Genomic DNA, 22,503 nt, shown 5'->3' with positions numbered 1-22,503 from the left:
ATCAAGAAGATCAGGCCCTTTCTTTGGGAACAAGCTTTACAACTCCTTTTTCGTGCTCTTGTTCTGTCCAGGCTGGACTATTGCAATGCTCTCTTGGCAGGTCTTCCAACCAGTTCTGTCAAACCAATTAATCCAGAACATGGCAGCAATATTTGTTTTTAATGAACTGAAAAGAATGCCCGTCACACCTCTCTTTATCAATTTGCACTGGCTACCAATAGCTGCTCGCATAAATTTCAAGGCATTAATGTTTGCCAACAAAACCATGAATGGCTCTGCACTCTTTTACCTAAATTCATTACTTCAGAGTTATATGGCCTCTATAAGCTTGCATTCTGCAAGTATACAGAATATTATTGTGCCATCTCAAAGAGGCACAAAATCACTTTCACAGACTTTTTCATTAACTGTTCCTTCCTAATGTAATGACCTGAGCAACTCAATCATAGCAGTCTTTAGCCAACTTCAAGAAACAACTAAACACATCTGTTCCATCTTTATTTAACCCTCTAACTCTAGCACTTTCTATTTAAAAATAGCTTTCAATTTTATTCTATCTATTTGTTTTTCTTTGTATTTGGAAACCTTATTTCTTTCAGAGTAACAACAATTTATCTTTCCAGATAATGTAGCTCTGACATTGCAACACCCAACATAATCACTTGCATTTTATGCATCTTATCCACTTTATTCCTATTTAATTTATGGTATTCATTTAGTAGTTGTTGATTACTCTTGTCCATCTTTTGTTAATAAAGACTATTTTATTACACTTGTGTCTTCCTCGTGTTGATGATACAGAAAGAGGTTCTACAAGTTAGAGATCCCCCTTTCTCAAGTGTCATGTGATCCAAATATCATAACGTCCATCACTACACTATTTCGACTCCCTAGGTTGGTGGAAGCAAAATTCACTACTCTAACTTGCTCTGTTCAATCTTTTCTTAGTTTTTTCTCTTTCTTTTTTTTTATTATATGAATTTAAAAAAAAAACTTTCTGTGTGTACTGCATTAAGCTAACTGAGACTTGTAATAGCACTTGGATATCGATGCTCTTTTGTTAATTTTGATTGCTTCCATTGTCCTTATTAGTAAGTCACTTTGGATAAAACCGTCTGCTAAATTACTAGATGTAAATGTAAATATGGCTTAACTCTTTAATAGTTTAAACTCATTAATACTGAGATCTTAATGTGCCCTGTTAACTTCTCTCAATGTATCTTGCTTTACACATTCGAGACGAGCATCAGATCACATTTCCTTTAAGACGTCATTGGGTCAACAGATTCATTCTTTATTTATGGAGGTCATGGTAATTAGTCGATTTGAGTGTGTGTATATTCACAACCATATAAACAAAACATATTACCTTTTCTTCAAAATCTTTTTTAAAACCGAGAACTAGAAATAATTGTCCTATTGATCTTTTTACTTAGCCAATAAAAAAATCTTTGCATGATGTAGAACAAATCATGCAAATATATTTTTGTCTAATTAAAAAGATCCCTTTTTGGACATTCATCTATAGAAAATTTGTTTATAGCCTACATTTTATGTTAGTTAATATATAGTATTAAATAATATTATACTGTATACAAAAAAAAATGTTTATCAAAAAAAAATATATATAAATATACAAATTTGCTGGAGGTTTTTCATCTGCCCCACTAGACTACTTAATTCATTTAAAGGGGCACCACAGCAGCATGAAATTCAAGCGTTTAAAGCACTTATTCAGTTCCATAGGGCTAATCTCTTAAGCTTCTCTTGTCCTTTCAGTCTACACACACACACACACACAAACAAGAATTTCCCCAATGGTTTCCTAAATTTGCCTCTCACCTAGGTTAATGCCGAACATAACCAACCAGGACTGTTTGGGATTAAAACTGACATGTTGTTGCACTCCGCAAACATTTTCTGCTGTAAAACGAATATTTATGCTCAGTCATGCAATAAATTCCATTCCACACAGAGCTAAGCCAATATCCAAAGAATCCAAATGGCATCATAAGCTCTGGAAGATACCATTCCAGGCTAGTTTTTATAAGAGTTACTTTATTGTAGTATACTTTTTGTAGATATTTTTAGATGCCAAAAATGACATACCTTCTATGGTAATGCATTGTAAAATGAGCTTGCAAAAACGTGACATTTTATAGTACTTTTGAAGTATTACTTTATATAAATATGTTAAAACAAGACAGACAGTTTTCTGTTTTCTGTAGAAGTTGATTTAAGTGGAGGTAGAAAGTCTGTTTGAATTAAAAACTGTCCGTCATCAAGTGTCTGACATAGTAAATTCTGAAAATGAACTACTGGAGCTTAAAATGCTTTTCTTGCACATTTTTCCACATGGCCTAGAGTGATCGTGCAGCATCTCTCTCCCTGTTTCAGGATGAATTGCATTATGTGGTAATATTGACAGTGATTTAGTGGAGGGTCATAGCCTGCTTACTCTGGGCATACAGTACCTGCCTCTCGTATTCCATTTGTCAACTGCAGAAAGAGAGGGATAGATTACATTAAATTTGTTAGTACACTTCATCAGTATAATTCAATTTAAAACTTTGCCGTACTGGCAACTAATTAGTCTATACAGTGTTCCAGTTGTGCAAAAATACACAGAATACTGTGATAGGAAATACCTGTTCACCTAGATGCTACATTACTGCACAAAACTCATACAGAACACTCTCTGTCAAAGAAAATTCATTTGTAGATTAGAGTATGATTTGGGATAGATATAATTTATTTTTAATTAGTTGACAAGGCTGAACAATTGGCAAACAACAGTACCCATAACCTACTGAATGGAGTTAGTGTGTATCCTTCACAGCCCCATTTTATTCCAGTTTAATGAAATATGACTAATAGTAAATACATTTTAATTTCATTGGCACAGCTTTGAGGGTTTTTTTTCCCCGAAGCTGTTCCGTCTGACAGAGGCTAAACACATATTATTCCAACTCTAAAACTCTGATGTACTGGATTGAATTTCTATTGAATTTCTTTTAGTTATCATAGTCTGTTTTCTCTGAATCGAAGAATAGTTAAGCCATATCACCAGTTTTATAGCAGGGTTTTTCAAAATTTGAAATATAATGATTCTATTGCGGGGCCCCGTAGAATATAAAGGCAGCAATATTTTTCATTTATAAACAATTTTACATTTTAACAGGGATTTTTTTTTCTTTTTTTTTATTATACCTGGAAACTATTTACTATTTGCCCTTTAAAGCATCATTAAAGTACTGTTATATACCTAAAGAGAAACTTAAACAACTTGAAAGTCTAACCATACAAAACATTTTAATAAAAAAAAAGATCAATCTTGTGAATTTCTGAAACAGTATAAATATTTACTTTTGTGATTCTGTTCTCTTTTTCTTATTCTGTTCTATTCTATTCTATTTTTTACACTTCTTTTGAAAAATTATGCAGACCCTTGTTTGAAAACATTGTGTCACTGGACACATTATAGACTGATTTGCTTTTCATTAATTTTAGAGCAAATGTATACAGTAGTTACTGTGATTTGCCTTTGTACAAAAGTAAATAAATAAAAAACTCGGAGATTATATATAACCATGAAACTGATGTGATCTGAACTGTGTCATTGTTGCTGCCATTATGATGATATTGTTTATCTGAGCTATTTAAGTAATGATTGCTGCTATTTCCAGGTGTGTCTGTGTGAGTGTTTGTGCATTATAGATGTTCTGCAGGTGGTGATTGCAGAAGCTCTGTGGTGTGTGTGTACGTGTGCACACAGCTGCTAATAATATCACAGATTGAAAGAGAGACACTGGGCACACAAGACAAAATATCGGATTTATTTATAGATCACATGGCCAAATAAAGCTGACAAACAAACACTACTTCTTTGTTCTGTGTGTCTTTCTATTTGATATGCTATCATTCAAAAAAGTTTATTCTAAACTATGCTGATTCTAACGTCTCACACACATAGGCTGCTTCTTTAGTCTGCAATAATCGATCAGGGAATTCTTGTCACAATATATTCTGTACTGCTCTCCAATTATTGTTGAGATAATTCTCAATAAACTGACAACAGTAGCTGTCAAAGCAGATGAACTCATCGTACTGAAAGGGTGATCACACTGACAGCGATTTGGAGAGAACTGAAGTTGCAGTTTCCATCTTCATGAGTGACAGTGGCCACTGGTGATGTGACACAGTTGAATAGAGATCAACTTTTCATGTAGTAGGGATGTGCATCTCATAAGTTACGCTGATGCAATATGCATTTTGATGCATAGCCAACGATACGATACATTTAAGGTACATACGAAGCAGCTACCGATATGATACAATACGATTCACCCCTATTACTATGCAGTGCAATCCAGTTTCAATTTCAAAATGAGTCAATGCAATACAATGCAATGGAAAAAAATATGATCGCTTTTATTTCTTTGCTTCAGACAGACAGCAAATCATAAATTAACTTAAATGTCTTCTGACTTCTAACGCCTCGAGGCCTGTTGCATAAAACAAGTTTACCAAATAAGCCAGGCTTATTTCAGTTAGTCTGACTCATTGTCAAATGCTTTGGTTCTATAAAGCAAATGTAACGTCCGTCACTGTGACAACATATGCTGGGAAACTAACCTGGTCCAGGGCAGGCTAACTGTCAGGCTAAGCTGAGTTCCTCTAACATAAAAATGGAATGATATTACTGCTGTCTCTCTCACATACTGTACTATTATAGCCATGCAGCCTTTCTCTCTGGTTTATTAAAACTAATATTTTACAGTATAGTTAGCAGAACAGATAGCAGAACATTAGAACATTACAATCAAAAATTGCTATTTAAAGCATAAAAAACACTAAAAATAAATAATAAAGAAAAAGACTACATTTTAATTGCTACAAGGAACACACATTAACTTATTTGAGCTTAGTAATTAGGACTGTTTAATTGGCTTTTATTTTGTTTACCCATTACAATAGTCCCTTTACAGTTACTGCTATCATAAACATACATATATGTAGGTTTAAATTCTACAAAAAGTACATTTAATGTCCAACAACAATTATTTTAGCATAATGCATAATTTACTCAGAATTATTTTTCTAGCATTCTGTTGCGCTCTGTTTGTTTAGCATGCATGTGCGCAGCAGCATGTGCGCAGCAGCACTTGTTCACTTGTCCACTGCTGACAGCAAATTGCAAGACTTTCTAACATTAACAGATGAAAAATATACCTGTGAGATGTCAGTTATGACATCTTAAAACGTATTGTCTTAAATGCACTTAACAGCACAAATATACTCACAGTTTGCTATGGGGTGACCATGAATAGTTGACGATTCGATGCTTCGATTCGAGGAACCTGATTCGACTACCAATCTTACAGCCGATTAATCGAGTGGTGTTGCCACTGATTATACAATTTTGTCTATATCGGGGAGCTCAAATGTCTGATATCACTACTGCTTTTCTCCCAATAAGTTAATATACAGCCTATTATGATAAAGCTCTAAATAAGAATCCGAAAAGAAAAAAGCTTCAAATAAATATTTTAAAGTGCGCAAATAAATCCAACCACCCCTATAGATTTATGTTTCACTTTCCATAATCCGTGACCGACAGAGGAGTATCTTGGCAGCAGAATGATTAGTTTAATCCCATTGATTAGAAACTTGCTATCAAATGCATCTCTACTGGTCATCTTCAGTGCATACAGCTCAAAACAGAAATGCAGAACATTAATAACTACTGTCATATTGATGTTATAATGAGAGCACTATTGTAAAAAAACAAAAACAAAAAAAAGTTATTTGTTAGGGTTTCGCTGACGTTTAGTGTTAACTATCTTTTAATCAAAACATAAAACCCTGTTTGTATCTGCGAGGCGTTCATTACCAATTTTCCCTGTAAACACAGGTTGTGCTTGTATTGTTTGTAAAAAAAATAATAATAATAAATAAGGAAAAAAAGAGGATATACAAGGAAAGTGTCAGTAACTGTCAAGTTTAATACTCTATTAAGAATTTTGAGTTTATGCAGAAGCAGTGACAGTGTTTGTAATCTTGTTTGGTAACTCCAAAAAGAAGTTTCCCTTCTTCCTTTCATTGCAAAAACACTTGAACTTGAACTTGAGAGGTGAGGTGTCCAAGTCACAACATCTAACTACTGGGGTGCCTCAGGGCTGAGTTCTTGGACCACTTCTCTTCTCTGTCTACTGTACATGGCATCATTAGGTTCTGTCATTCAGAAACATGGCTTTTCATACGACTGCTATGCTGATGACACTCAACTCTACCTCTCATTCCATCCTGATGATCCGACGGTAGCTATTCGCATCTCAGCTTGTCTAACAGACATTTCTTCCTGGATGATGGACAATCACCTTCAACTCAACCATGCCAAGACAGAACTTCTTGTGATTCCAGCAAACCCATCGTTTCATCACAATTTCACCATCAAGTTAGGCACATCAACCAAAACTCCTTCAAAAACAGCTAAAAGCCTTGGAGATTGATGATCAGCTGACTTTCTCAAACCACATTGCTAAAACTGTCCGATCAAGATCAAGCCCTTTCTTTCGGAACATGCTGCACAACTCCTTGTTCAAGCTCTTGTTCTGTCCAGTCTGGACTATTGCAATGCCCTCTTGGCAGGTCTTCCAGCCAATTCTATCAAAACTTTACAATTAATTCAGAACGCGGCAGCAAGATTAATTTTTAATGAGCCAAAAAGAATACATGTCACACCTCTGTTTATCAATTTGCACTGGCTTCCAATAGCTGCTCATATAAAATTCAAGGCATTGATGTTTGCCTACAAAACTACCACTGGCTCTGCACCCATTTACCTAAATTTGTTACTTCAGACTTATGTGCCCTCTAGAAGCTTGCGTTCTGCAAGTGAGCGTCGCTTGATTGTGCCATCCCAAAGAAGCACAAAGTCACTTTTACGGACTTTTAAATTAAATGTTCCCTCCTGGTGGAATGACCTCCCCAACTCAATCCGGACAGTCCTAAGAGTCCTTAGCCATCTTCAAGAATCGGCTTAAAACACATCTCTTCAATCTTTATTTGACCCTCTAACTTAAACACTTACTATTCTAATTCTAAAAATCTAACTACCTTTCTAATCTTTTTATATTCTATTTTCTTTTCATTAATTATGCAATTGTATGTGTGTGTGTATGTGTAAAGACCTCTAACACTAGCTTGCTCTATTCTTTTTTTATTCTATCTGTTTTCTTTATATTATATTATTTAAAATCCCAAGCTAGGTGTACTGTGTTAACCTAACTGAGACTTGTTATAGCACTTATATATCATTGCTCTTTTTGTTGTTTATGATTGCTTCCACTGTCCTCATCTGTAAGTCGCTTTGGATAAAAGTGTCTGCTAAATGAATAAATGTAATGTAATGTAAATGTAACTCCAGCGCCAGTGACACTTTACTATAAGTCAGTTGCGAATGCACTGGAAAAATGTAATGATTATGACAATGATGAGGATAATTGGGTCTTTAGAGATGGAGGCCAATGGTTTATTAGCATGTCTGAACTATTGTGCCCCAATAATGATCAACTCAAATCCACAGGTTTCTATCAAATGTGAAGACAAATCAGAACCACGTCTCTATTTTGCTTTTTCTCAAGGATCGTCTTGCCCTATTGTTACCATGGTGACCATAGTTACCATCTTTGCCTGTCAGAAATAAATCCTGAACCTGTCTAACTGAATGAGCGTCAACATCAACACCCAAAACTGCATTTGTTTATGTAGTAAAGTAGCAAATGTAACCTGCCCTTAACAACCTGCGTATTTATCAGTACACTTATGCTAATTAAGCTAATTAATATGATAATCCTAATGAATCAGAGGTCAATGGTTGGATTTGTTTTGCTATCTAAACCAAAAGATAATAAATCAATTGTTTTTGTCCACAGGATCTGACTTCCTGTGTGCCACACACATCATTCCAGTGAAGAATGAAGAGGGTGTTGTCATGATGTTCATCTTGAGCTTCGATTATGTGCTGAAAGAGGGCAGCATGGATTCATTAGACCAACTCAACCACACCTCACCAGCCAGACAAGAACAAAGTGAGGCTCTTCCTTTACTATTTTCTTTCTTTCAGTCATTTCCTCTCTTTTTTTTATTGCCATCAATACGATGCATTCCCAGCATCTGCTTTAATTGCTTACTGTATGTCTGCCAGATGATAGAGAAGAAGAGAAATTCAAACAAATAGAGAATGGTGGCTGAGAATGAATAGATGGAGAGGTGTGCAGGAAGAAATATGGAGAAGGTTTTATTTGCTCCATTTATTAGCTTTTATTTGCTCCAGTTGCTCTTGCTCACCAGCACACACTGTCAACACTAAACCCAGTCAGCCAGATAGGAAATTAAGTCGGGGAAAATAATTTATGTGACACAGTGTTACAATTATTTGGATCCCTGAGGCCAGGTGGTGAACGATGCTTCATTTATGGGATCCCGTTCAGGATAACGGCGCCCACTAAACCATCCAATACAAACAGAGTGTGTGTGTGCACACACATGCTATAATTATGACAAATGTTCAAAGAGACCCGTAAGCAATAAAACTGCTGCATTGCATTTTCTCCAAAAAATGCTACTGCATCATTTTACACACGTGAACACACCCAGCTTGATGTCCTCCTCTAACTCTGTATTAGAAAGTCACATCTGAACTATGAAATCCAATTAATATCCAATGCTAATACAGTCTCTGTGGTATCATAGCAACAGGGAATGTTTTGAAAAGGACATCTGCATGTGTTTGTACTGTATGTGTGCAAGTTAGAGGCACTGTTTAGTCTGGGCTGCTATAAACCGATGATTTGCTATGGCAGTGCAGTCAGTGTTATGCTGAGACATACAACATGATGCTTTAAAAGAAGAAACGTGCAGCTGGGATGAATATAGATTTCCTAGATCTTGCTTTCTCTGAGAGCAAGGCTGAGGGCTAAATAGATAGGAAGTGCATTGAACCAGTAAAGAAGAGACAAACTAGCTAGTAAAATTTACAAGCTTTTCCATCCTGACTCTGTCAATGATTTATTAGGCTTTATTACTCTGATAAAAAATTGAAGGACATACCCCTCCAAAAAGCTTCTTTTGTGGGGTGCATTGGGTTGTTTTGATGAAGGAGTGATAAAAATAGCCCAGTTTGGAGAGATGTTTAATTAATGCTGGCGTGGTACTGAAACCCCAGGGAAGAGACAGACAGAGAGAAAGAGAGAAATCACAATGCAGAGATAAAAAAAAAAACATGTAAAGTAATGTACAAGATCTGAAGAAAATTTATTTAAAAAAAATATGTTTTAATGGTTTTTAAAAGAGCACATGACATTTCGGTCCCTCTGCACATCCTGGAATACCCAAGTCAAAAATGTGTTAGTAACACTTTTATCGAGGTCCTTTAACCATTTCAGGCTGAATGCAACTATTTGTGTTGCACATCAAGTGTGACTTGTGTCAGATTAACAAAAATGTAATGCAAAGTAGCTGTTGCTGAAGTAGAGAGCAAGAAAAAAAAAACTATATTGCTGTTTACAAATGAGTGGACCATAGCATGCATCTCATTTAACATATGATGAAGGGATTTATATGGTGTCTTACAGGTGGGGCAGTAAAAATGGCATTTTAATTCTGAGGGACAGAAATGGGGGTAAAACAGTCATGAAAACCTTTAGATTTTTCACCATTTTAATGACCATTTTGCTTTTTTTGCAGTTAACTTATTCCTGCAATGTGACAAATATATTGTTAAAGTGTTAAAGAAAAATCAAAAGTCATAATTTTATCATGCTAGACTGCAGAAATATCATGTCAGACTGCAGAACACTACTGAGGCTGCTTGAAATGTTATGTCAACAACACAAATACAATAGAAACATGTCACGAATTTTCCTAGGCCAACATAATGTTCTTGTAGGGTATCAAGAGTTCATGAAGCTCTCCTACACTCAATGTTGAGGTATTGCCCAATAATATAATATTTGATTAAGTTGGTCTCACTGGTCCATAAATAATTTATCTGTATTTTCTCTGTGGTTGATATGGAGCTCAGGTAATGAAATCCATGCAAAGTTCTGCGGCTGGCTTGCCCTCCAGAGGAGAAAGATACAGAGAGAAAGCTCATTTGATCCTTGTCTCCTTTCGTCTTCTCACTGAATTTCATTGATGCTGATGTCCCAGTTTTCCCTCCATCAGAAACATTTCTGCTTGTTTAACATTCACAAACTTCTTGTAAAAGATTCACAGTGTGGGTAGGACATTGTGGCTGCAGAGGTGTTGCTGCAGAGACCCCATCAGTATAACCTTGTTTGATGGCTGCTGTAATTCTGCGATGTGCACCGTACATGAACTCTTTTAAGAAGTATCCTTGGTTATTCTGGTGTTAGAAATAATCATGTCTATTCTACTTTATATGTACATTCTAAAGATCAGGAAAAATCCCACACATACAACAAGCCCATAGACCCTCAGCCCAAAGAAATCCAGGATGTGTCTCCCTCATCTAATTGTGATCCAATTGACCAAAATGCATCTTGATACCCGGTGTCAACAGGGCCAAAGAGACGTTTGTTGTTGTGTTCTGCAACACAGGTTATTAACTTTTATAGATCCAGTGGCCCCTATATGAAAAGATAGATTTTATTCATAACACTTCATAATATCATCCATAAAGAACATTATCTAACATTATTACATAATACAGTGATTATAAAACAGGTAAATAGCTAGAAAGTTTGAAATTACTTAAAAGTGAGAAATGCCTTGAAAATATAAATATTTATCTTTATATCTTCAAGTTCAGAAATAAGCTTTTCAGTTTAAAGGCTACTCACTGGAATTGATTTGCAGGGGCATTTTTTATTATTATTTGTAAGTGGCATTTTTATAAATACATTCTTAAATGTATCAGTGTTGTCTTTTGTCAAAACCTAAACCATTCAATGAATCAGAATATTGATATGAACACAATTCTATCAACATCAACGAAAATAATAAAATGAAATCTGCATCACTAATAGGGGAGAGGACAGAATTTGGGATTTGAACTCTCCCGAAATCCAGTGACATTATATATTCCAGCATATATGTTCCATTGGGCTATTGGCTCCATATCATACTCTTATTGACTTAAAGGCTACATACACAGAGCTATCTAAAAGCTCTTTATGAATTAGTTTATTGCGCAATAAAAAAATCTAGATATCGCATTGGTTATTTTAGTATCATGAAAAACTTTTTTTTTTTTTTTTTTTTGCATTAAATTATATGAAATTATTACAGGACATAAATTAAATTGACTGCTCTCACAAAAATTCTCACTATAATCACTAAAGCTGTCCACACTTCAAAATGAATCTCTTACTTGCACTGTATCTGCTCTTTGTTGTTCATGAGCAAATTTGCAAGAGTGCAGAATTCATAATTCACATAAAAATTTATCAATGTTGACTAATCTGAAGGCTCTGATTGGCAGTTGCATTCATATGCTTAACAGTGCTGCAAAAATATGCATAAAAATGATTTGATGCAATATGAGCAGGTCTAAATCTAATGCTAAATTTAAACAGTCATTATTACAGTCACTGTATTAATATTACAGTTATTACAATTTAGTTATCACCCAATATCTTGCATTTGTCATACATTTTTGGTAGCAGTTTTACCCTGGTAATTTCCAGGAAAGACATGTTTGACTGTTAACTTAACCTTTTTTACAGTATAGAAGAATAAATGCATGACTCTTTCTTGTTACCTCTTGTTACCCTACTGTGTCTTTTTTTCTTTTTCTTTTTTTTTTTGTAGAAAAAGGACGTTTCTTCCGTTTTCGTCTGCCTGCACCTCTGAGCATGCTGGGAGTGAGTAAGCAATCCCTCCCTCAGGAAGACCCGGATGAGGTGACCATCCATTCGGCTGATCAGAATGAGAAACATTCTTCCTCCTCGTCATCTCTGTCTCTTTCCCTTTCTCCACGTGAGCTCCATCCACCCACCGGTGAGAGCTGTAGCCCCTCCTACGGAAATGACACCTGGGCTCTGATTGGCCAGAATTATCTGGGGTCATGCTCACCTATCTCAGGGCCACAGGATCACTCATCTCCAAGGGGCCCCTGGGACCGGGTGGAGCCGCAGGAGCCTTTGTCGGCTGCATCTAGGAGAGCATCACGGGCCAGTATGTGCACGTTTAGGAGAGTATCATCTACACAAGATTTAGAAGGACTCAGCACGCAAACGCAGAGGATGTACCGTGATCGCCATGCTAGCGAAGGTATAAAAATAAATACATTTTATAAATACACAAGCAAAAGCTTTTAAGAAGAATTATGTGAGTGCTATTGGTTGTGTCAAAAGGAATTGTCTACCCAAAAATGACCTCAGACCACCCAAGATGTAGATGAGTTTGTTTTATTCACCTGAACAGAACTGGGGAAATTTAGCATTACATAACTTGCTCACCAATGGATCCTCTGCAGTGAATTAGTGCCATCACAGTCCAAACAGCTGATAAAAAACATCACAGTAATCCACAAGTAAATAAATAAATCCAGTAAATAAATAAATCCATAATTTTAACTTTAAACCGTCCCTTCTGGTCATAATCCATAATGTTTCCTCCAGTGAAAAAGTTTATTTAAAACTAAAGTCTTCTCACATACAAATCCAAATGTTTTGGACTGTTTTTTCACTTGTAAATGGTGCATGATCTGTGCATATTTCTTTTAATAATTTTATATTATTTTTCCAGTGTTGTTTAGTCTTAGGATGTGTGGTTTAAAGGGCTATTTGTCTTCATTAGTTAGAGATAAGAGAATATGTCCATTTCAAGGTTTTTAATGTAATGGGAAGTTGTTGGGAAGCAGCAAACTTCCCATTACTATTTCTTGTGGTCAGTGCTTAATTTGTAAATGAATAATTGCCGGATCCAAAACAGCAATTAAAAGGCACTGTAACTGACTCTGACAATACAGCTTAAGTTTTCCCGGAACATTCAATGACGTCACTAAGTGGTAATGCCACAATTATAAGAGAGCATCGTTCACAAGTTTCTGCATGAACCTAACTAGGAAACAGCCTCAAACCCTGGGGCAAAAATGGGTTACCAGGATGATTTTAGGAAAATGTACATCTAAGATACATAAAAAAATAACAATCATAGTATAGGTATTAATATGCAAAAATATTTGACTTAAGTAACAGTTTTAATTAAATGCGGATACTTGCTTTATTTTACAAAATCACAAGTTATTTTGAGTGTGCAAAAATAAAAATAAAACACTATCTGTATGACCAAAAATGATGCATTTTATGTTTTGGCTGTTCAGTAGTGCCATCGCTTTGCACACACACACACACACACATATTCGTAACTTAAACATGACATCGCAGTCCATTCATTATCAAAATAAAATACAGTCAACCAAAAATAAAAAGGTTACACTGGTCAATTTAAATACTCTGTGTTATAACTGGTCCACTTTGTATGGCAAGCACATATTTGATCATGTGAAGGGGATATTTCTGTCAATATACAAATGCGCGTGAAGTACAAAGCCTCTACATTATCAATAATAGTTTAAATCAAATACATTGCAAATATGGAAACATTATGATTTGTGCCGAATGAGAGGTACGTGGTTATAGGTTTATATATTTTCATTTCATTCTTATTCTGTTCTGAATACAGTTACATTTATATATGTTTTGGAGTGAGCTATAATAATGTATAGCTATGTATATAGTATATTAATGTCTACATTATAATATTTCACTTTATTTGGTATTATTTCCCTCTCTCCAAACGTTCTGCTACTCATAAACAATAAGCAGTAAGCAACAATCAATGAGAGGAAGTTTGAACTTAATAAAGTTGACTGGTCACGGTCAAAAATATGTTGACCAATATATAACCTCCAAATACATAAACCTGCTCTCGCTCTCATATGCACGCAGGCACTGTCACAATCTAATGCCCGATCCTTAAAAACAATTACCGGAATGCAAAAATCAAAAATCTGACATTTTCCAGAACAGAATCCGGCAGGATCCGGCTCAAATTAAACACTGCTTGTGATATAATAACACTTATTGGATTTGTATTGGTCAGACGAAGTAAACTTTTTTTTTTTTATCATCATTATTTCATCCACTTCTGTTCTTCACTGGTTGATAGAGGATCAATACGGTTTGAGTATCAGACAAAACACTGGCTTGGGGTACCAGACAAGGCTGTTAACAGACAAAACTGATATTTTCTGACAGGATCTTGCTGCCAGATTCTGCCGTCTTGCTCTGGATCTGATATTTCTGGCATGGAGGCATAATCTTACAGATAGATTTTCTATTACAAACTCAGAGCTTTTCAAGTCACAAGAAGTTAATTGATGGACTAAAGTGTGGATTATTGTGATGTTTTTATCAGCTGTTTGAACTCATTCATTGCAGAAGATACATTTTTGAGCAAGTGATGTAATGCTCAATTTCTCCAATCTGCTCCAAAGAAGAAACAAATTCATCTACATATTGGATGGCCTGAAGAAAAAAAAAGTTGTGTGAACTATTTCTCCAAAGTGGGTGTAAGGTTAATTCGGTATAATGTACTGCTTTACTTATGTCATTATAATATGGTTAATAATTCATATTAATTTACAAATGCTATAATATTGAATGAGGCACTACATATGAATAGGGTGGGCTATTTCATAGTGTAAAATATTACTAAAAGGTGCTGTATGTAAGTTTTTGACTCATAAAAATGAGAAAAAAAGCATAAAAATGCCATAATATGTTTGCAGATATTTAAGAAACATGCTAAGTTAATATATTTGTTTATCTGAAAAACAGTGCTACAGTCAGTTATTCTCCTTTGAAAATGTGCGTTCCAGACCGGAATTTCCGTCTCTGTTTTGGTTTGTGAAACCCGTCCCCTGCAGTTTCACCAATTGTATTTTGGCACCCCGGGTTGCCAGCTGGCGGGGAAAGCAGCGTATTTCATTTCAGTCATGGAAGCTGGCAAACAAAAGGGGATAAATATAACTTTCTGCCCATCCTAAAAATGCCTCGACATCCATCCAAAGAACTTTATGATCAACAACAATAATAAAAGCAGAATAAAATTAGAGAAATGCATTTGAGAGATGAAGACAGCTTAAAATAGACAAAGTTTTAAAAATATCCTGATGGTGTCATCAATCTGGCAACCTGCATGTTCGTCAAGTCTGATGAAGAGGGACCGGGTGAAAAAAACCCTCTACAATATTTTATATTATGACTTCAATACCTAGTTCAACCACTTTTTGTCAATCCTGCATGCAGCACTTGTAAGTATGGGTGCAAGGTCAAAGCTTTAACATAGTAAAGTCAAGGTATCTAGCCCAAAGTATACACAAGTGAATAAAAGGTTTCTATATTTTACTGTGCTTAAATATTTAAAAGTAAAAAGTAATGGTTTTTCTTAGCCCTTGAAACTGACTGATGAAATCAATAGACAGGGCAGATTTTCTCCTTAAAATAAGTAATTTTCTCAATGCTGTGACTTTGTAAGGCACTTGGACACAGCAGAAGTTAAACTGTGACCTGTATCCTGAAATGTATTACCTGAAATTGCTAAGCATTAAATTCAACTGCATTTGTTTTTTATAGTTGTTTGGCACTTGGATATACATAGTTGTTAATGTTTGCATTCCAGTCACATTCTTCTTCAGCAATAGCTATAACATCATTAAAACATCATTGTTGTTGTGAATACAGAGAGATGTCTTTACAAGGACGAATGACTACAGGTTTTGCCAAGGTCACATTAAATTTTAATATTTATTGGCCATGTTAAATAAAAATGAATGAAATCCACAGGAACGTGATGCGAGTTGTTGGTTTAGTATGACAGGCAAAGATATATATTTGTAGTATAGATAATCGATACCCATTATGATAAGCAATAAAATACAGTATATAGCTTGTACATGAAGTAAATTGTATGGTAAGAAATTTATTATTTATACAAAGGGTCAGCTTGTTAAATATGCAAACATTTGCTAATCATATCAAAAGTAACGAGTTCAAGGAAACTTTCACAACATTTTGATTTAGTGTGTTCAGCAGCTCAAGGTTGTTTATTTACCAAGCAATTTATTATATCTAACAAACCGTCTCACAATTTACAACATTATTAAGCACAAGTTAATTTTTTATGATCTATATCTAAAATATAAAATATTACCTAATATAAATCCACCCAAAATCATTATTTATAGCTATACTTGCTCCCCACCTAAATGCTTTATTGTCTTAATAAACTGTGTGAGTAACTTCTGAATAACTTTTAGGTTCTGCAAATCTTGTGGGGATTTTTATTCACACATACTGTACCCTCTCACAGTTTAAAAACATAAAAGATCTCACCTATCAGTACTGATGCTTTTGACTGCCTTTCACTGTCTTTCTCTTCTTTCACTCTGTCCATCCGTGATCTATTGCTTTCTCAGATAATGGGCGTAGTATTAAAGGTAACAGAGCTGTTACTCAGCATGTGCTTGCCTGCCTGCCTTTGTAAAGCATGCTCAGGCTTACACTGAATGCTCCTGAAACACACCAAATTGACAATCACAAAATCCTGAAAAATAGGTGTGAAGAGGGACAGAGGAGAGATTTGCATGTGTAATTCCTTATGTGGCGTGAAAGTGCATGGGACAGAAACCACTTGCTGTATTGTTCGAGCTGATATTTAAGAACTAAGTTTGAGCTTTTGCACCTTTTCTATCTTTCTTTACTTCCTCTCTTTTTTTTCATCTAAATCTCTTTCTGAACCTACATGGTTTTTCAACCCTTTAGGTTAATAATGTATTCCACAGGAGAATTGATTGTTTAGATTCTTGCAGGGTTCTTGTCCTAAATCTTTTCAATAAACAAGAGTGTGTAGATCATTTTAGTTTAGTACCTGTGTATGACAGTAAAAGTTTTTGAGATTATTCCAGATTCTCTTGACCTTTGACATCTTAACGTTTCGAAAGTGAAATCATTCTTTGCTCCCCTTCCCCCTCTCTTTCGCTCTCTTCTCATTGGCTAGTGTCGCGTTCTTGGATGGCTGGGGGTATGGCTAGAGCTTCACTTCTTTGATTTTAACCGTTGTCATGTCTCTGTCGTCTGTGTGTCTACTGTCTGTGTATCTTGTGTTTGCAATTGACTCAAATGTTGTTGATATTGGTGGTGCTGGTTTTATTGTTGTTCTTAATGATCAGTGTTGATGTCACTATTAAAGTGACTCCTGCTAGAATGTTAATTTTTTTAATAGAGAGATAGAGTTGTATCTTGCTCATAATGTTTGTGTATTTGCTTTAGGACCATTTAATCAGATCAAGTCCAGCATTTTGGGTTCCACGTCTGACTCAAACCTCATGAAATACAGCACCATCAACAAGATCCCTCTCATCACTCTCAACTTCTCAGAGACCAACAATGACAAGCGGGCATCATCTCCGCATTCTTCAGAGAAAACCATAATTGCACCAAAGGTCAAAGATCGAACACACAATGTCACAGAGAAGGTCACACAGGTGAGAGATGGACATTACATCATGGAAATATTAATTTACTGCTCTACTGTTAATGCAGCAACAAAACGCAGTTTCCGTATTTTTCGGACTATAAGTCGCACCTGAGTATAAGTCGCATCAGTCCAAAAATACGTCTTGGTTCATTTCTCTCGGTTCCTGTCAAATTAAATTTGATAAGTCGCACCTGACTATAAGTCGCAGGACCAGCCAAACTATGAAAAAAAGTGTGACTTATAGTCCGGTAAATATGGTAATTACTACGAAATATTATATTAGTCTGTCTCTTATGGGAAAGTCCGACATGTTAAGGGTTATCTTAATAATTATATAGAGAGGAGAGCTTGAAGTGAAAGTTAGACAAGACTAACAACACACACACTAATTCAACTCAATAACATTTAGTTAGAGTATACCTGAAATTTTAAAATAAATTTGCCAGTAATGTTGTTTGTATTAATCAGTGCACATTATTCCAGTTAATAAAATGTTTGTCTTCCTAATCTTTAAACAAAAAGTAATACATTATGGCATTTGCCAAATAACTATTTACTACAAACCCGATTCCCAAAAAGTTTTGACACTGTACAAACTGTGAGTAAAAAAAGGAATGGAATTAAATTTAAATTAAATTAAGTTAAAATTTAAATTAAATGTATGCATTTAGCAGATAACATTTATCCAAAGAGACTTACAGTGCATTCAGGCTAACATTTTTTGCCTAACGTGTGCTTCCTGGGAATCAAACCCTCAACCTTGCACTGCTAACGCAATGCTCTACCACTTGAGCCACAGGAACACTATATAATAATAATAATAATAATAATAATAATAATAATAATAATAATAATTTATAAAATCTCATAAACTTATATTTGATTCACAATAGAATATATATAACATATCAAATGTTGAAAGTGAGACATTTTGAAATGTCTTGCCAAATATTGGCTCATTTTGGATTTCATGAGAGCTATACATTGCAAAAAAGTTGGGACAGGTAGCAATAAGAGGCTGGAAAAGTTAAATATACATGTAAGGAACAGCTGAAGGACAAATTTTCAACTTATTAGGTCAATTGGCAACATAATTGGGTATAAAAAGAGCCTCTCAGAGTGGCAGTGTCTCTCAGAAGTCAAGATGGGCAGAGGATCACCAATTCCCCCAATGCTGTGGTGAAAAATAGTGGAGCAATATCAGAAATAAGTTTTTAAGAGAAAAATTGCAAAGAGTTTAAGTTATCATCATCTACAGTGCATAATATCATCAAAAGATTCAGAAAATCTGGAACAATCTCTGTAATTCCCTCGAAGCACTGGCAGACACAAGTGGTTTTCTTGCAACGGGTTTATTTGAAGCTTATCCTCCATATCCACCGTGAAAACTAAACATACAGTATAACGAGAAAATAAAGACTGCATTAGCTTAATATGAACATACAATGGCATGCGCAGCATGTAAAATAACATTCACCAAAGTAAAATACAGACACAAAACAGCATACCTCGTTGGCTGCATGCTGTACAAAAGGGAATAAATGTTTCCTTAGATCGCTGACATCCACTATATCAACTTTAACACTTTTATCAGAGCATTAAATTGTCCATGCTTCTCTTGCTGTTAGCTTGACGACTCTCTCACACGCGTACGTCCCCATAAGACCTTGCGCGGAAACTTCAAAATAAAAGCACTTCACTTTTACCAAGTAAAATCACAAAATAATACTAAATGCGATTTATAATTCTAAATTATGACATTGGTTGAAAACAAATTAAATATTATAATAATGTTGTGACAATTACAATCTCTGTACGTAAGGGTCAAGGCTGGAAAACCATACTGGATGCTCATGATCTTCAGGCCTTAAGGGGCGGTCACACTAGCCTTTGAACATGCTAAATAATTTTGGACGCCGCTGTCAATATGGGCGGGAGCAAGATATAACGGTTTCCCCTCAATTATCACAACATGGATTAATCTGTGCTTTTACTGTGTCTTTTGCGACGTCATCGAAAGCGTCTTATTATATTGTACTCTGTCTCTCTCTCTATAAATATATACACACTAAACATAAAAAAATTATAGAACGTGTCCTCATTCAAATGTACCATCTGTTCCTGTTTTCATTGACACTGCGAACCATGCAACTTCCTTTTTTTATTATATTTTAAATATGTATTATATAAAATAGGATGCTGCGCTATGGCTAAAATTAGCACTTCCTTCATTCTTTAATTTCTGTACAGAGAGGTCACGCAGTGACGTATCGATCATCTACTGGTCATACGACTTCACATGATGCGAATTTGCAGGTCAGAGTTCACCAGACTTGAACTTGAGCCTGCGTTTTCGGTCTGACGCATTCGCATGCGTATGATTGGAAGTCAATGGAACGAAAAGTGCAGTGTGACCGCCCCTTTAGACAGCACTGCATCACATACAGGAACGCTACTGTAATGGAAATCACAACATGGGCTCAGGAATACTTCCAAAAAACATTGTTGGTGAACACAATCCACTGTGCCATTCGCCGTTGCCGGATAAAACTCTATTGGTCAAAAAAGAAGCCATATCTAAACATGATCCAGAAGCGAAGGTGTTTTCTTTGGGGTAAGGCTCATTTAAAATGGACTGTGGCAAAGTGGAAAACTGTTCTGTGGTCAGATGAATCAAAATTTGAAGTTCTTTTTGGAAAACTGGGACGCCATGTCATCCGGACTAAAGAGGACAAGGACAACCCAAGTTGTTATTAGCGCTCAGTTCAGAAGCTTTCATCTCTGATGGTATGGGGTTGCATGAGTGCATGTGGCATGGGCAGCTTACACATCTGGAAAGGCACCATCAATGCTGAAAGGTATATCCAAGTTCTAGAACAACATATGCTCCCACCCAGATGTCGTCTCTTTCAGGGAAGACCTTGCATTTTCCAATGACAATGCCAGACCAAATACTGCATCAATTACTACATCATGGCTGCATTGAAGAAGGATCAGGGTACTGAAATGGCCAGCCTACAGTCCAGATATTTCACCCATAGAAAACATTTAGCGCATCATAAAGAGGAAGATGCGACAAAGAAGACCTAAGAAAGTTGAGCAACTAGAAGCCTTTATTAGACAAGAAGGGGACAACATTCCTATTCCTAAACTTGAGCAACTTGTCTCCTCAGTCCCCAGACGTTTGCAGACTGTTATAAAAAGAAGAGGGGATGAATCAAGTTATTTTTCCCTTAAACTGACATTTTTTCAGTTTAAACATTTGATATGTCATCTATGTTGTATTCTGAATAAAATATTGAAATTTGAAACTTCCACATCATTGCATTCTGTTTTTATTCACAATTTTTACAGTGTCCCAACTTTTTGCAAACCAGTTTGTAAATGTCTTAGGGTTCTTTTGTAATGCAGCCTTTCTCAAATCCTTGCAAAACAAGTCATGTAAGTAATTAATTAGTGCACATGTGTGCATGCACCACTAATTACTAGACAGCCCACGTTACACCTCGCTTCATCTCTCTTCATTGGCAACTGGTCAGTGCTTGCATCAAGTTCAAGACATTGGTTCTTGAGTAGAAAACAACCACATGGTCTACATCCTCTTACCTCCAATCCCTCTTAACCAATTTACATCAGCTACAGAATTCTGAGGTCAGTGCGTGAGCATCATGTCATGGTACCATGACAGAGAGGCACAAAATCATGTCTCCAAACATTCACATCCATGGAATGATTTTACAAACCTGATATTCAAGAAACCACTAAAAACATCTTCCATGAGCAATTATCAGCATCTTGCTGACTCTTAAAAAAATCCTCTGCGTTTTCAGCATTTGATAAAACCGTCAATGTTAGATGGTTCATGCTGTTTCCTGCTTAAGAAGCATCGCTTTGTAATTTTCCTCATTTGTATGTACACTACCATTTAACAGTCTGTGGTCAGTGATATTCTTTTAAATGATACTTTATTTTTCAGCAAATACACACTAATAAGAAATTTTTTTAAGCAACAAATCAGCATTTTAGAATGATTTCAATAATATAGCCAGTTATTTTATGCTGTAATAACATTTCACAATTTTACTGTTTTTGCAGTATTTTTAATTAAATAAATAAAGCCTTGGTGAGTATAAGATATTTTTTTGTTTTTAAAAATTTTATCTACTTTTAATTAGATTAGATTAGATTAGATTCAACTTTATTGTCACTGCACATGTAGGTACAAGGCAATTACTATCTGGATCTGGTATATAACACCCGTTTTCATTATTTAGTCAATTCCTGATGGATGAAAGTTTACTCAGAAACATGTCATGCTACAGAAGTAAATTAGAGCGCCCTCTCACGGCTGGAGGCGGTAATGTTTTCTATTGGTTCATTTCTCTCGGTTCATTTCTCTCGGTTCATGTCAAATTAATTTTGATAAATTGGCTCAGTTCTATTTCTGTCAGTGGTGCTGTTTTTGTTTGTTTGCCACATTATAGACTTGTTGCCTGTAACTATCCAGATGGCCAGTTACACACACAGATGGCTTGTTTCGTCTTTTACATTCTTTGTGTTGTGCTGGTTGAAGAGTTGGACTAATTAAACTGGGTCTTGGCATCTAATCTTAAAACACAGCCTCCCACGCACCCGCAACCTTTATGCCGAATGTGATTTCACTTTTTCTGACTGACCCCTTTTTATAATATATCTCTATAAACTCTTTTTAATAATAATGAAATCCTTAAGTTATTAAACTCAGAAAAGTTAATGAGCTCAGAGAAGTCACTTATATTCATGTGCAACCATGTGTTTTTAACACTTTCAATAATATTAAAAATAACCAAGCTATTCACAATTATAGCTTAAAGATAAACAGAACTTGTGCACACACTGTAAAGTTGAATCTGAAGTAAGCCAACAAAGGTCACTAAAAGCAAGAGTTTG

The 22,503-nt window shown here is 35.5% G+C and overlaps 1 pseudogene; it reads left to right on the top strand.

The window, feature by feature from the left end:
- The window catches only part of LOC127959775 (potassium voltage-gated channel subfamily H member 7-like), a 59,880-nt pseudogene that overhangs the window by 17,418 nt on the left and 19,959 nt on the right, over positions 1 to 22,503 (top strand).

The sequence above is a fragment of the Carassius gibelio genome, chromosome B6 (genome assembly GCF_023724105.1).
Source record: "Carassius gibelio isolate Cgi1373 ecotype wild population from Czech Republic chromosome B6, carGib1.2-hapl.c, whole genome shotgun sequence".
NCBI classification, from domain to species: Eukaryota; Metazoa; Chordata; class Actinopteri; order Cypriniformes; family Cyprinidae; genus Carassius; species Carassius gibelio.
This window is presented reverse-complemented; position numbering and strand designations above follow the sequence as displayed.